The sequence below is a fragment of the Cryptomeria japonica genome, chromosome 8, assembly GCF_030272615.1.
Source record: "Cryptomeria japonica chromosome 8, Sugi_1.0, whole genome shotgun sequence".
Taxonomy (NCBI): domain Eukaryota; kingdom Viridiplantae; phylum Streptophyta; class Pinopsida; order Cupressales; family Cupressaceae; genus Cryptomeria; species Cryptomeria japonica.
In genome coordinates this window covers 667,376,616-667,391,715 of record NC_081412.1, presented here as the reverse complement: position 1 = coordinate 667,391,715, position 15,100 = coordinate 667,376,616, and positions in this window count along the sequence as shown.

Here is a 15,100-nt window from a genome sequence, read left to right as displayed (position 1 = left end):
TGACTGACTTTGTGTATCTTCATCATGTATAAGTCTTATTTGATTCCTTAATAATACACTTTCTGGTGGGCTAAAACCATGCAATGATAAGAATTCATAATTGTGAGAGTATGTCTCACTTTCAATATATGTTTCATCATATGAGCTATCATTACTTATTTCTTCTTGTTCTTGTCCCTGATTTTGTTGTAGATTGACCGGTCTTCTTTGGACATTAGTTACCCTTCTTAAGCCTAGTATAAGCCTTTGCAATCTTTCTTCATCTGTTTCGTTAGGTTGAGCCTGAGTTGCTTCTCGTGGTAGAAGTAGTGATAATAACCATGGGTGGGATTTGGGTGGTGGTGGTAAACTTGCATCTGTTGCCACATTAGCTTATACTATTGTGTCAACAACTGCATCAATTTGTAACTCAGTGGTAGGTTCTTGCAAGAGTTGTCTCATGTCTTCTGCATCTAATTCTGCACTTGGTGATGTAGGTGCCTGATATTTGTTTGAGATGAAGATGGAAGCGCCTGTGTGGACAAATTCCTTTATGATATGTAATATAATGGTTTGCTTGGTCAATTTAGTATATCAAGGGTACATTGTCTGGCTTCTATGATATGTTGTACATGCTTGTATCCCAATCCTTGATTCCTTGGATTATCATTAGGAACAATAGGTTCTAGTCTTCCTTGTTTCTTTAACCCAAGGCCTGTGGTACCATCATATCCATGTCTTTGGAGTATTTTGAATCCATTTCCATACTGATCTGTGTGTATTATGGGTATTGTCATATGATCTTCTTCTCTATATATCTAATGGTTCACATCTTCATTCAGGGATTCTTCTTGTAAGTCACCCCATCTAATGAAAGAGCAGGAGTCAGTGTATCTGACAATTTCTTTTACTTTGTCTCGCTTTTGCACTATATTTTGAGTTTTCCCAAAGGACTTAGGAGAAAGAGACAATTGTTTCCCATTTAAAGTATTTGCAATAGAATACTCTCCACAACCCATATCTTTTATTTGTAAGGAGGATGTCATAGGGATATCCTTTTTTGTTTCTATGATCTTTAATGTTTCTAGCTATGTAGTGAGAGGTGTGGCCTGATTGATAGGTACTTGATTATCCACATTGTCTTTCAGATAATTGCAATGTTGGAATGGATTTGGATCACCCTTTATGGTGATTTCAATACCATTTTAAGGGAATTTGACACACTGATGAAATGTGGATGGTATTGCTCGCATGGTGTGGATCCATGGGCAGCCCAATAACATGTTATATCCTAGCTCTTTGTCCAAGACTTGAAAAGCGACCTCTGTCGTTATTGGTCCTACTTGTACAGGTAATGTTACAATGCCTTTAGATGGACGTTATTCATCATTGTAAGCCTTGATATTTATCCTCTTGGAAGAATCAATGTGAAGTTCAGAATATCCCAATGCTTTGACTAGCTTTAAAGTACAAATGTTGAGACCGGCTCCCCCATCTATGAGTACTCTTTTGATTCTTTTCTTATGAATGTAAGCTTCCAGATGTAGTGGGTCATTACGAAGAAATTTGTCACTAGGAATATCTTGTTCTATGAATGCAATACATGTGCCTTGTGTCAGATTTCCTACCATAGACTGGAAGGCATGTTCATCTATATCTCTGTCCACTACTGAATCTTGAAGTGCTTTGTCCAGTATAGCTCTATGAGTGGGTGAAATATGAAATAGTTCGAATAATGATATCTGTGTAAGATTTTTCTTAAGTTTCTCAACTACATTGTAAGCCCCTACTACTAGTGGTTAATTTTGTGGTATCCCTTGTAAAGTTACCTTTGATCTGTGAGTAACCACTGCATAGTCTCTATCTCTGAGAGTAATTGTGATTGTAGCAATTGTATCATTTGTATCATAGGCTATTTTATCAAGATTTATTTTAAATCCCTCTTCATAGTATTTATGTGTATGTTTGACATCCATAATGTGTTCTATGAGTTCATCTTCAAACCAACCTGAGTGAGATGGTTGATCATGCCCCAAGTCTCTGAGACAAAGATTTCTATCATCATCGTACTTTAGTGCCTCTGATATCATGCAAATTTGGTTATCATCTCTATGAGTGTCTTGATATTGGTCCTCTTGATCAAGTGTTTCTTGTGAATGATTATTTGTTGTATCTCCTAAGCTAATGGCATGAATAGTGTAGTTATATGAGACCTTTGTGTAGTTAGTTGTATTGTCTTGGGTACTTGATATGATAGCTTTCCCCTTTTCATGCTTAACAAAAGGATCTTTAAAAATCATATGATTTGTGTTTTCTAAGGTCTTATCGGTATCAATTATGATGTCCCCTTGGTCTATCATATCTTGGACCAAGTTTTTTCAATTTGTAACAACTCACCGTTTGGTGACCTTTAGTCCTATGATAATCACATAAATCATTATCATTCCACCATGTGGGTTTGAAAGGACCTGGTTCATACACTCTTACTTCAGGTAAAGTGATCATGTTTGTCTGTATTAACTTTTTGAGCACTGACTCAATAGGTTCTCCTAAAGGTGTGTAATTTCTTCTTGGAGCATTTACCCTGGGGTATCTTGTGTTCGTGTTTTGTGTAGCATTTACATTTGCTGATGTTGTGTTATTCCCTATATGCAGATTTGTTGATTGACTCATTCCCAAAGATAAAATGAGTTGAGTTCTGTTTATCGTTCTGGCGTCTACAATACCATCATTGGTCACATTTTTGTTTTTTGACCAAAACTTAGATTTGTCATTGTTGTTGGTGTTGCCATAATTAATAAGACCTTGTTCTACTAGTCCCTTCTCACACTTGAGAGCCTTTTCTGTGATTTGTTTGAATGTGGTTAAACATTGCATTTGTATCGGATATTTAATCTTAGGATTCAAATTTTCTGTGAACATATCCACTTGCTCTATTTCTGGGATAACTGTCTTGCACCTCCTATAGAGAGCCCTCCATCATTGTATGAAGGATGCAAATGTTTCATTCTCATATTGTTTAGTGGCACACAAGTTCATCAAAGTAACCGGGGTGTCAATGTTGTGCGAGAATTTTGCAATAAATTGTTCAGTTAATTCCCCCCATGATGTGATGGTTGGTGGTAAATATGAAAACCACTCTAAAGTCGGACCTCCCAGACTTTTAGGAAATAGTCTCATTAGATAACTATCTTCTGAGGCAACTTATATACATGCCATAAAAAATTCTCTGATATGATCTCTAGGATCACCCTTCCCTCGATATCTATCAAATTTGGGCATTTCAAAATGTTGTGGGAAAGGCAGTATGTATAATGTGTGATCGAATGGATAAGGACATAAGTCCTGCATTGTGTAGCTCTTTATATTGTTACCAGTTTGCATGGTCATCATTTGTTGTTGTAAATTATGTATTTGTTGTGTCAGAATATTTGTTTGTGTCAAAGGTATACCTTGTGTTTGTGTATGTCCCACAAAAGGATTCGTGGTTGCATAACTAGGAGGTTGTTGGAAGGTACCAAGATTATAACCTTGTGTGTTGTGCGTTCCAATAGGTACTTTGAAATAGGTGATATGTGAACCCATGTTTGGTTGAGTTGTACTTGTTGTATTGGCAAGACCTAGATTTGCATTTTGATAACTATATGTGGATCCCATGGAATAGGAAACTAGAGGTTGGGTTGCACTTGTTGCTTGTGTTTGAATAAGTGTTGAGACACTTGATATTATCGGTATGCTCTGTGATGGTATACTAGCATTGATCACTGACGATGATAGACTTGTTTGAAAGTTCGTATTTGTGTTGACATTTGTTTGGATAGGTATGTTTTGAGGAAAACTAGAGGTTGTTGATTGTATTTGTGTCAAGAGTGGTGTTTGACTGTTATCTTGACCTAAAGTTTTTCCTGGTGGTAAAATCTTTGTGACATCCAAATCCTTAGGTAGTTTTGCCCCATTTTGTATTAACAACGAAAGATACTTGTCCCTATCGCTATGTATAAGTGCATCTAGGATCATGAGGACATGTGGGTCTTGCTGTGCGGATTCAATTTCTTTGTTTGTCAAATGTTGTTGTAATTCATTTATGGTGGACATTGTCTGTGTACCTGAGTGTTGACCTGTTGACATGTCCAAATTCCAAGTAGGGTTTACAGATTGTGTGTTGTCTGGGTCCATTATTCCTTTTTCTTTCTATGACCTTGTGACGGGCATCTAAAATTGCTTATATGAGGGTGGTTCTATGCAAGATGATGATAGAATAGTAGACATTAGACGTAAATATGAGGTATGCAAGACTATACTAGACTCTATTGAGGATTTTGATGTGAGACCTTTTTAGCATTTCTAGATTTCTCTAATGCAAGTCTTTCTATTTGTTGACGAAGTTGTTCAGCCTCAAACTCTCTATCAATTATACGGGAAATCCTAGACTCAATGTTGATCTCATGTATGACTCCTATATATTGAGGTGTGCTTCTTCTTAAATCCCAAGCTAAGTTAGCTAGACCATCAATGATTTCTCGATGATCGTCGTTCGGAACTAGATTAGGTTGCTCGAAGGGGAGCAAACTATCACCTGGGAGACCCATGAAGGCACATGCTATCAACCTATAACTGACAATGGATTTAGACATATATGAGATCTAGATGAAGATGTATATGATAATGTAGGACTATGTAACTAATATGGATGATAATGCAAAAGACTTAGGATGATAATTGGGACATAAATGGGACTATGCAAAAGACTATGTAAAAGACTGCCTAGGGTCACAAGTATGTAAGGACTTTTAAGTTTTGGTTTCAAAATGGACTTTGTTTTCTGTAGCTTCATTTTTAGGACAATGTTTTGTAGTTTTCCAAATCTGAGAACAATTGCTGGTAGGTACGTATAGCTGACTGACTCAATTTTCATACAATCTCGGAAAATTTGGAGATATGTAGGATAGGGCCTGAAATAGCCCAATGGACTGACTCAATACTGGTCTATCACAACAATACATAAAAAAGCACGGAATACAATCTTAGGCTAGATAGTGGACACCATTCAGTGAGGCCCTTACAATAAAATACCCAAACAAAATGAACAGATAGAGAGTCTGGCAACACTGGCTCCACTCCACGGCACACACTTCTCGGGCATGTCAGTCTCTCTTACCCCGAAGATCTGAGGATCTTATAGCCGAGGGATTCCTGTATCATAGTGTAAGGTACATGAAGGGTATCTATGGAGTACGATCCGCACTCCCGGAACCACTGAATGTAGGATTTTTGGCAACTAAATTGGTTCTTAGTATTAGGTTTCGAGGGGTCCCGATCCAACGATGGATTCTCAGAGCAAGCCACTTAAGGCTTTAGTTGAGCTTATCGATGCAGGGAAGGCCCCCACATACATCGAATTCACTCAACACTCTAGCTGCCTGACCAGTATATTTATATAGCAGCTCGAAAAACCCGCTTGAGAGTACGCTGGGAGAGATGATATCCCCAACGCATCCCAATTCGAAGTACCTATGTGGGGTGATGAAATCCCCAGTCAAAGATACCCCTCACTACGTAGAATAAAAAAAAAATGGATGTCGTTGTCACCTACCTCCTTTCTCCCAAGACCTCGAAGGCAGGTAAAAAGTCAGTTAGTGCAATAGTAGCTCCACCCCAGACACAATAAAAAGTTCTTTACCTTAAGAAAAAGAAAATGATTTAATCTAATGCAGCCTGATTCACGTTCGTTTTATAGCCCAAATTTAGGTGTTAGATACGCATGTGCATGTCTATTTTAAACACCAAATCGAAATATGAAGGCATACATGTCAATTTTAACCATTTGTTGATTTTAAGCACCAAAAACCAAGTGTGAGATACATGCATGTCAATTTTTAGCCCATCTTTATTTTAAGCACCAACAACAAAGTGTGAGATTATCCATGCATGTCCATTTTAACTATTGTTGATTTTAAGCACCAAATATGAAGTGTGAAGTGTGTATGCAAAAATACTAATCTACTCCTCTCTGCAAATCCGCCACAAGCTGTAAACAGAAGATTGATAGTAAAATTAAACCAACAGAAAATAGAAACTCAAAATCTGACAGAGATGATTGCATAATTTTACCTGTGCGATTGTGTATACTTACAGATTGAATGTGTGAATCTGATAGAGCGAATGCATAAATTTGACAGAGCGAATGCGTGATGATATCAAGCCGATTGTGTAGCACTAATAGGTCGATTGCGTGACAGAAGGTAGACAACAAAAAAAAAAAGTTAAAAACTAAAAAAATAAGAAAACTAAACCCGATCAGGAACCTACAGAACCAATTGTGAAGCCCTGGCCAAATCTCTCATCATCCACTCAATATTGATTAGATCATATTTAACTTGATAAGAAATAACTAAGCTATTATATCTATAAAAGGCTAGTTGTTCTTCCGAATCATGTATCAATTTTTCTGCCTGGAGAACCCTTTGATAGCGTTTGGCTTCTCTCCTTTGTTGTTTCGTCCTTCTTGCATCTGAAATCTTGAAGTGAACTTTTCTTGCCATAAACTGTATTAATCAAATCATAAAATAAAAGCAATTTGATCCCAGATTATCCCAATTTGGGGCAGAATTAAACAGAACAAAAAAATAGACAGAAGAAAAAATTAAACAACAAAGCTTCAGGTGAATGCGTGATCCAAAAAGGGCGATTGTGTGATCTGGACAACGCGATTGTGTGACCCTATCAGAACGAATGCGTGATTCTCTCTATGTGATTGGGTGATGATGAATGCTCGATTGTGTGATGGAAAAATCTGTTGGTATTTTGGTATGGTTTTGTCATTGATGTCAACACCTACTTTGGAGATCTAGCAACATTCACCGGCAAACAGTAAACTGTGCAACAGTTACCGGTATATGATTAACCGGCAGGATATAATGATTCACCGATACCTGGAATGACATGGAAGACACTTGGTAATGTCGAAGACATCATGTGGACACTTTATTTTGAAGTAATAATCATTGGTATATTCTTATTTGCATATTTGCTTTTACCGGCAAATAGGTCCAGGTTATCTAGGGTTACACCGGCAGGTTTATCTTTTCCAGATCAGCATGGCATGCTATGGAGATGATTTATTATTGTTGTAAATGCATTAAGCTGACATGTTCAATCGGTTATTGCATCAGATGTTGTATTGTTCGTAAAATGTTTTTATTGTAATATCTTGTAGAGCTGACCTACTAAAATTGGTCTTAGGGTATGGTATAAATGTAAGATCTTATTTGTAAGATCAAGTGTGGAATGTGAAAAATATTCAAGTGAAAATATATGCGAGATAAAGCAGAGGCATACACAAAGACATCATTTGAAGGTGAAGTTAGGTTTTTGTAGAAGCATATCAGCATTACATTGGTACTGAATTCAGCATATGAAGATGAATTTTTATGCAGTACATTCTTATTGGATTTAACCATCCAATTGTAGTCAATGTGACTCCCATTTGTGATTGAGCGGTGAGCTCTAGGCTGTTGGCCTTTCTGCATGTGCAGACCCCTCTTGTACACTTACTATCTGTAGTAGTATCATCTGATTGTGGGTAAGGTTTCCCACCGTGGTTTTTCCCTTACAGGGTTTCCACGTACAAATATTGGTGTCATGTGTTGTGGATGACTTTGTGCTTATGTTTCATGCATTAATTCTTACCAGTATAGCAATTTACTGTTAAACACTGTCTAACGGCATACTTAACTAATTTACTGGTATTAAGCATTAAGTTGGTTAATAAGTTTTTGATTTGAATTTATTAGACAACTAATTCACCCCCCCCTCTCAGTTGTCTCCGAGACCTGCAAAATCTTTTCTCGAAATTCATGCAACCTGCAAAAAAAATGGAAAAACCGCACAATCTACAAAAATCACACAAAAAAATAAAGACGGTTAAATTGTTGTAACTTCACGTCAGTTTCACCAAAATATATGCATGTAAAATTCATCTTAAAAACAATTAATAAATTAGAAGCAAAAGGGAAATCACGAATCCCTATCTAATCAAATAATCTAATAAACTAACAATGAAATAATACAACCAAGCAAAATAGAAATTATAAATGAAATCAATAAAAGCTCCCTATTTCGTGACTACGTAGAACTTCCTTTGCTCTTCTCCTCTCTGTGGTATGATGGCTCTCAGATATTGCACTGGTAACCTACAAGTGACGCAAAGATTCAAAGTTCATGATTGTTGAAAATGGAGATTGGATGCTCAATTTATAGAAAATTGGAGAAGATTGATTGAAAGGTGGAACGGAATGATCAAGAGGTGGAACTCAGGTGAGATCAAATGAAGATTGATAGTTGAACTGCTGATTGTAGGAGTGAAACTCAATAGATTGAATAGATCAATGGAGTCAACTAATTGATGAAAGAGTTAACTGAAGGAAGAAAAAGAATGATTGGAGGAAATAAAGAGGATGACACAGAAAGCTTAATTTAGAAAAAACTAACTGAAAGATGGAAATAGAAGTTGGAGAGATAAATTATTTAATTAATTAATTTAACATGTGCTTGCATTTAGATTTAGATTTTCAATTTAATCTTTGCATGAGATTTTAATTCAATTTAGTATTTGAATATATTTAGAATTTGACTTTGATTTTCAATTTGGTTTTTGAAATCATGCACATGTAATTGAATTTGGAAGAAATTAGAAGAATATGAAATTAAATAAAATTAGAATTTGGGGATTTGGAAATAGAAGAATTAATTAGTTAATTAAATAATTTAAAGAAATTATTTAATTATGTAGAAATGGAATTTAATTAAATAATAAAGATTATTCAAATTAAAGGAATTAAATCATAATTAATTAAATAATAAATATTTAATTAATATTTTGAAGAGGGTTGAATGATTAGATGATTAGAGATAGAAATTGAATAGTTAGTAATTTATTTAAATAATAAAGATTATTTAAATTGGGGAATTAACCACAATTAATTAAATAATAATAAATATTTAATTAACATTAGAAAATGGTTAAAATGATTAAATGATGGGAGAATAAGACATAGAATAATTAGTAAGATTATGAGGAAATATGAAATTAGAAGAAATAGTTAATTAAATAATTAAAGAATTATTTAACTAATTAGAAGAATATTAGTACTTGATCAATGAGACATTTTTAGGTGTCTACAACATGTATCCAAGGTCTTCCTAAAAACAAATCATACGGCAGAGGAAGGTCCAGAACTTGACATATGATGTGCTTCACCACTGGGCCCACTCGGATTGGTAACACAACTGCTCCTTTTGAAGAACGCTCTGCATCATCATAGGCTTTTATGGTTATCTTTTTGTGGGGATCCACTGATTCAACTGCATATCCCAATGTTGTGACCAATTGTAATGTATAGATATTTAGGTCTGCTCCATTTTCAATCATGACTCGCTTGATTCTGTGTTGGTTGATAAATCCTTCAATATGGAGTGAGGCATTATGAGGTTGCTGGAAGGATGTATTGTCACTTTCAGAGAAAGTGAAACATGGTGATGACCTCAAACTGCGAACCATAGTTTGAAATTGATTTGTATTTAGATTAGCAGGGATTGACGCTTCTTGGAGAGCTTGATCCAAGTTTTTTTTATGAGATGGGGATAGGCTCAAAAGCTCTAAGATGCATATAAGTGCGGGCCTCTTATCTAACTGTTTCACAAGGTTATACTGCTTTGGGATTGAAGTTGTGCCTTGTGGAGCTGCTTTGATGGTGATCTTGCCACAACGTGTAACAACATTGCAGGTAGAGCTTAGATCTTTGATGGTAATGGTTGCAATTTGTTCATTGGCATCATATAGGTGATTCACAGTGTAATTATAAGCGACTCGCGTATAATCATTGGTATCTGTGTTTCATCCTGAAGTGGAAGGACCCCTTTGATCTGGTGATGGAAGTGGATTTTTAAACATAAGATGATCATTATTTGTGGTTTTGGGTCATGTCCTTCAATTTCAATCTCTCCTCGGTCAATAAGATCTTTCAATTTATGACAATTACTTGTTTTATGCCCTTTCCCTTGATGAAATTCGCAATGTTCATTGTCCCTCCACCATGAAGGTTTGATCTAAGGTTCATAATTAGATGTCTTTGGTAAGATCACAAGATTTAGAGAGACCAATTGATGCAACACTGTTTCAATAGGTTCCCCTGAGGGAGTGTATGTACGTTTTGGTTTATAATTTTACTGGCGTTGTCTTGGTTCTTCTTGCGGTACATTGCATCCTTGATTTGGGGGAGCAACCATGTTATTCTTGGGTCGGGGGTTTTGTCCTACAAATCGGACTACAAGTTGTGCACTTTTGATAGTCCTTGCATCTACAACCCCATCATTGACGATGTTTTTGTTTTTTTTCCAGAAGTTCGGTTTATCACTGTTGAAGAGCGAGCGAGGGCCATCCTTTGGTTCATTGTATATCTTGATAAGCCCCTTTTTGATGAGGGCCAGTTCACATTTTAAACCCTTGGTGATCATGTCATTAAAGGACTATATGCCTTTCATGTCTAGGTTAAATTCCATTTCTTCGTTCAAGTTAAAAATAAATATTTCCTCTAGTTCTTGTTCAGGTAACTGAAGAGAATGTCAACTAGACATGTGTCGCCATCGTTGCAGGAAAGCTGAGACTAGCTCCCCTGGTTTTTGCTTGGTGTTACATAGATCTGCCATGGTGATATCGTGTTCAATGTTATGTGAATAATGTGTAATGAATTTTTGGACCAGTTCTTCGAATGTCCTAATGCGGCCTGCTAGTCGAGAAAACCATGATGTGGTTGTTCCTCCCAAAATTTGAGGAAAGAGTCACATTAGGTAGGTGTCCTAATATGCCACTTCTAAGCAAGCTGAATGAAATTCTCTACCATGATCGCGAGGGTCTCCTTTTCCTCGATACTTTTCGAACTTATGTGTTTCAAACCCTCGTGGAAAAGGTGGCATATGTAGATTCCTATCAAAGGGATAGGGACAAATATCATTAAGTGAAAATTGGTTTGTTTTCACACCACTGTGGAGTTGTTGGGCGAGATTCTCGACTTGTTGCCGCAACATGTCGATGTCAGTTGGAGGAGGAGGAGGTGGGGGATTTCCTTGATTAAGGTTGTATCTGATGTGATCTCGACCTCTTCCATCCTCATTATGACTTTGGTGTTCTGATGCTTGCCTTAGTTGTGTAGTATCAAAATCAAAGGGTAGTTTGGCTCCCTCTTGGGCAAGTCTTAAAAAGTGAGCATCAACGTTCTTCCTGAGGATTTCATCAAAAAGTTGATTGAAGAGAGGGTTGTGTTGTGCCCTTTCTATTGTTGTAGGAGTAGGAGTACTTGGATTTTCATCATTTGCATTTCCTCCAAGGGCTTCTTGGAATTCATTGAGATTTTCCTCCTCTTCCTCTTCTATCTCGAGTTGTCTAGACCTTGATCTAGTTTGAGCCATTTTGTTTAAAAGTTGTTGAATTTTGGTGAAAATGATTATGAGTTGGTGATGAAATGAGAGATAAATGTTTGGTGAAATGTTTTGCATATGGCTCTCTAACACTAAAGTTAGTTGTTACCAAAGTCCTTCTATGAATTGCTTGTTGTTTTTGGTTGACAATGTTTGATTATGATAAGGTTTAGAGAGGCTTGAGATGTGTTACAGACCCAACTACCTAGTAATGAGAGGATTCACTCATAGACTAGTTTTAACCTGCATAGAAATGCCTCTTAGGATGAGTTTATCCTAGTTGTATAGACACTCTAAAAAGTGATGTGTTGTTTTTGATTCAAGCAATATCAAAAAAAGAACTTAGGACAAGACCTCTTTATGTTTTGAGAGTTGGAATGGATTGATGATGTGCGAATGTGAGAATGGATGAAATGTTAACTTCAATAAAAACTGTGTTACAAATGGGACAAATTCTTCCTCTTTTCTTTTAGGGGTTGGTGGTTCTTCCCTAGCTGAGTTATATGTGATGCAAATGTTTGGAAAGAAGGCAGGATTGATTTTGCCTCCCTTTTTTTTATGATAACTCAAAACTCTATATTGAGTGAAAGCTCTGTGGTTTAAAAACTCTCGATCAAACTCGTTGGATTTTCTTTAAAGATATAGACACATGTGACGTAAGAAGGTTCTATGTAAGACAAAGATTTGTCTATTGAGATAGAAAAATTTCCTTATGTTGATGAAAGCCTTTGAGCTCAATGGTCTTTTCTTCAAACTGATATGTTTATGAAGATTCTTCTTTCTCAAAATGTGAAGAATGGTCATATAGTTTGATACTTTGTTTTTGCACTTTGTTTTTTATCTTTGCCAAATGTTGGTGTTTTGAAAACTTTTGTGTTGGATGAATACTTGTTTTGAAATTGGTTTTTGATTTTTCTTCTTTGACAAGAAAACAAAGCAAGCACACAAACACAAGAATGTTGTCTCAAAAGGCACAAATAAGTGGGTCTAAATCAACCCAATCTTTGGACTTTTATGACCTTTCCTTTTCAAATGTTTTTGAGTATGTTTTCCAAAAAAAGCCTGAAGTCAGCTTAGTTTATCACTAGTCTTGACACAAAATGAAGAAACTTCAAAGACACTTTATCCCTAAGGTCAAATGGCCAGTTGCAATAATTTCAGCCCACATTTTGATATTTCTTCAACTTTGGTACTACATACCTTATGAATCCCGTCATAGCGGATAAGGATGTGATATACTAAGTCTTGCACAATCATAACAAATAGATGATCCCTATGATGGGGGAGTCGCCACTTTTATCAAGCTACAAGTAGCCTTTCAAAAAGCTATGTTTCTACTCAAGGAAATATGTATGGTAAGTATCTTGGGAGCAAAACCATTTATGCTCTTGCAGTGAACTTCTTCTCACAAATATCCTCAATCAATAGAACAGGTGGGCTTCTACATAAAGGTCTTTAGTAATTTTTGATATTTTTGGACATAAGTTCATTCTGCAGTGACTCACTTAAGAGCCTTGTAACTTGTGGTGGAGCCCATTTGTCCTTTCGGCAAGTTACACTGTAGGAACAGCTATATCCAAGGCTACAACTTTCACTCACACCTGATTTATATAGCGGTTCAAAGGATTTACTGCGCGAGGTCATTCCCAAGAGTGATGTGTCTCTTGGCAGACCTCTCTTAAAAATATAAACTTTGAGTGTTACTAACACTTTTCTCTTGCACCTAGGATCACAAAAGACAAGGGAGAGGATAGTATGTATTAGAAGTAGGACCACTCGACAAACTTTGCACAAGTGTGCCAATCACAAAAATTACTTGTTCTTTTTAACCATTTTTCATCGCAACGTGATCTAACTATTTGGAGATGTTGCTCCAACAATCATGGTGTTCTTTTTTTAACTTCAAAGGCAAAATGTTTAGTAAACTAGGAATTTAAAATCTTGGTCAACTGAATTTGAAGCACGTTTGCTTGAAGTAAATCATTTTGGAACAATAAATTTTTTGACAAGTTGATTGTTCTTTTTACCTTTGCAAAAAAAAGGAAATGTTGATTGTAGATTTTAACTTTGATTGCAAGAAATAAAATTTTTGTTGTCTTGTTTTAAAACCCAAAATAAATGAATCCTAACTTGCAAAGAAAGCAAATTTGTGGGATTTTGAGTTTGTTGTTCTTTTTATTTTTGCACGATGAGGTTCTTTTTAAGCCCAATCTGAAAAGTGTGATTTAATTTTAGAACCCAAAATGAAGTGTGAAGTTCAATTTTTAAGCCAAAAAGAAAGTGAATTTATTTTATCCAACTTTGAAAAACAAAGTTAAAGAAACAAACTCAAATGCTTTCTAATCTAACTCCTTCAATCCTGCACAAACAACCAAATAGTTAGTCAAAAATAAAAATAAGGTACGGGTGGGCTCCCACAAGCCTAAGTTCTGATTTTCGGTTACAAAATTAAAAAAATTACAACTTTCTGTTACAATAGTGCCACTCTATGTAAACACAGAAGTGTTATTTAACACGAAAGCGCCACTTTACTGACATATGCACTAAAATAAATACAAAAGCGCTATACTAAGAACAGAAGCACCAAAAGGGTCTATCGGATAGAAATAAATTCTATCAAATAGGGAGCACAAATGCACTAAACTAATGACAAAAGTGCTATTGTAAATACAAAAGCGCTAAACTGCAGTCAATAGCGCTATTTCCCAAACAATAGCGCTATTTTGGTGAACAAAAGCACTAAAGCACAAACTTTTGTAAGCACTAAAATGTGTTCAAAAGCGCCAAAGCGCAACCTGTGTGGCAATTAAAACAAAAAAGTTAGTAGTTTTTGGGAAATCTTGGTGTTGGATTCACGTCGGGTTCACCAAATGATGCTCTACAAAATGGAAGGATTGTTAGAAAAACCTGTTTGATTTTTATACACACAAAAGGAAGCACAAGAAACATATATTAGTCATTAGTGTTAGCAAATCAAAGATTAAACACTATCCTAAGCAAGCATATCAAGAAAGACACTACACAACAAATAGAAAGCTTAATGAATCTAAGAAATGCGACTAAACATCTTCAAATGCTCTCTACCATGTTGGTAGCTTCTCCTTCATTGTTCCTCTCCTCTCCAAGTTCCAAATGAGTGTAGCTCTCAGTAGCTTTTTGCACTATGGATGACTTATGGAGGTTCAAGATTGAAAATGATTAACTATGCAAATGCAAGTGTAAAACAAAAGCTAAAATGAGAGATTACCTAGTTAGCTAGTGTTAATTTTAAGCCAAAAGAGTGAATGTAAATAATTATACTAAAATGCTCTCTCTAAAAATGACTATAAGTTAAATGCATACAAGTTTTTCAGGATCTAGATTATGAAGAAATGAGCTCTATTTATAGGTAAAATGGAGCAATGGATGGTTGAGATTGAGTAATCTCAACAAGGGTCAGAATTGAGTGGTTTAAGATCCATGTGAAGACTTTCAACCCAATCCCAGGATGACAAGTGTCAACATGAGAGAAGTTGAGGGGAGAGGGAAGAAGCATTAAATGCTTGACATGACTTGAGGGTTAACTTGGGAGGTAAGGTTAAGGTTGAGTTGAGTAAATAAATTCATTATCTAAAGAATAATGCTTTTATCCAATGGATAAACTCTT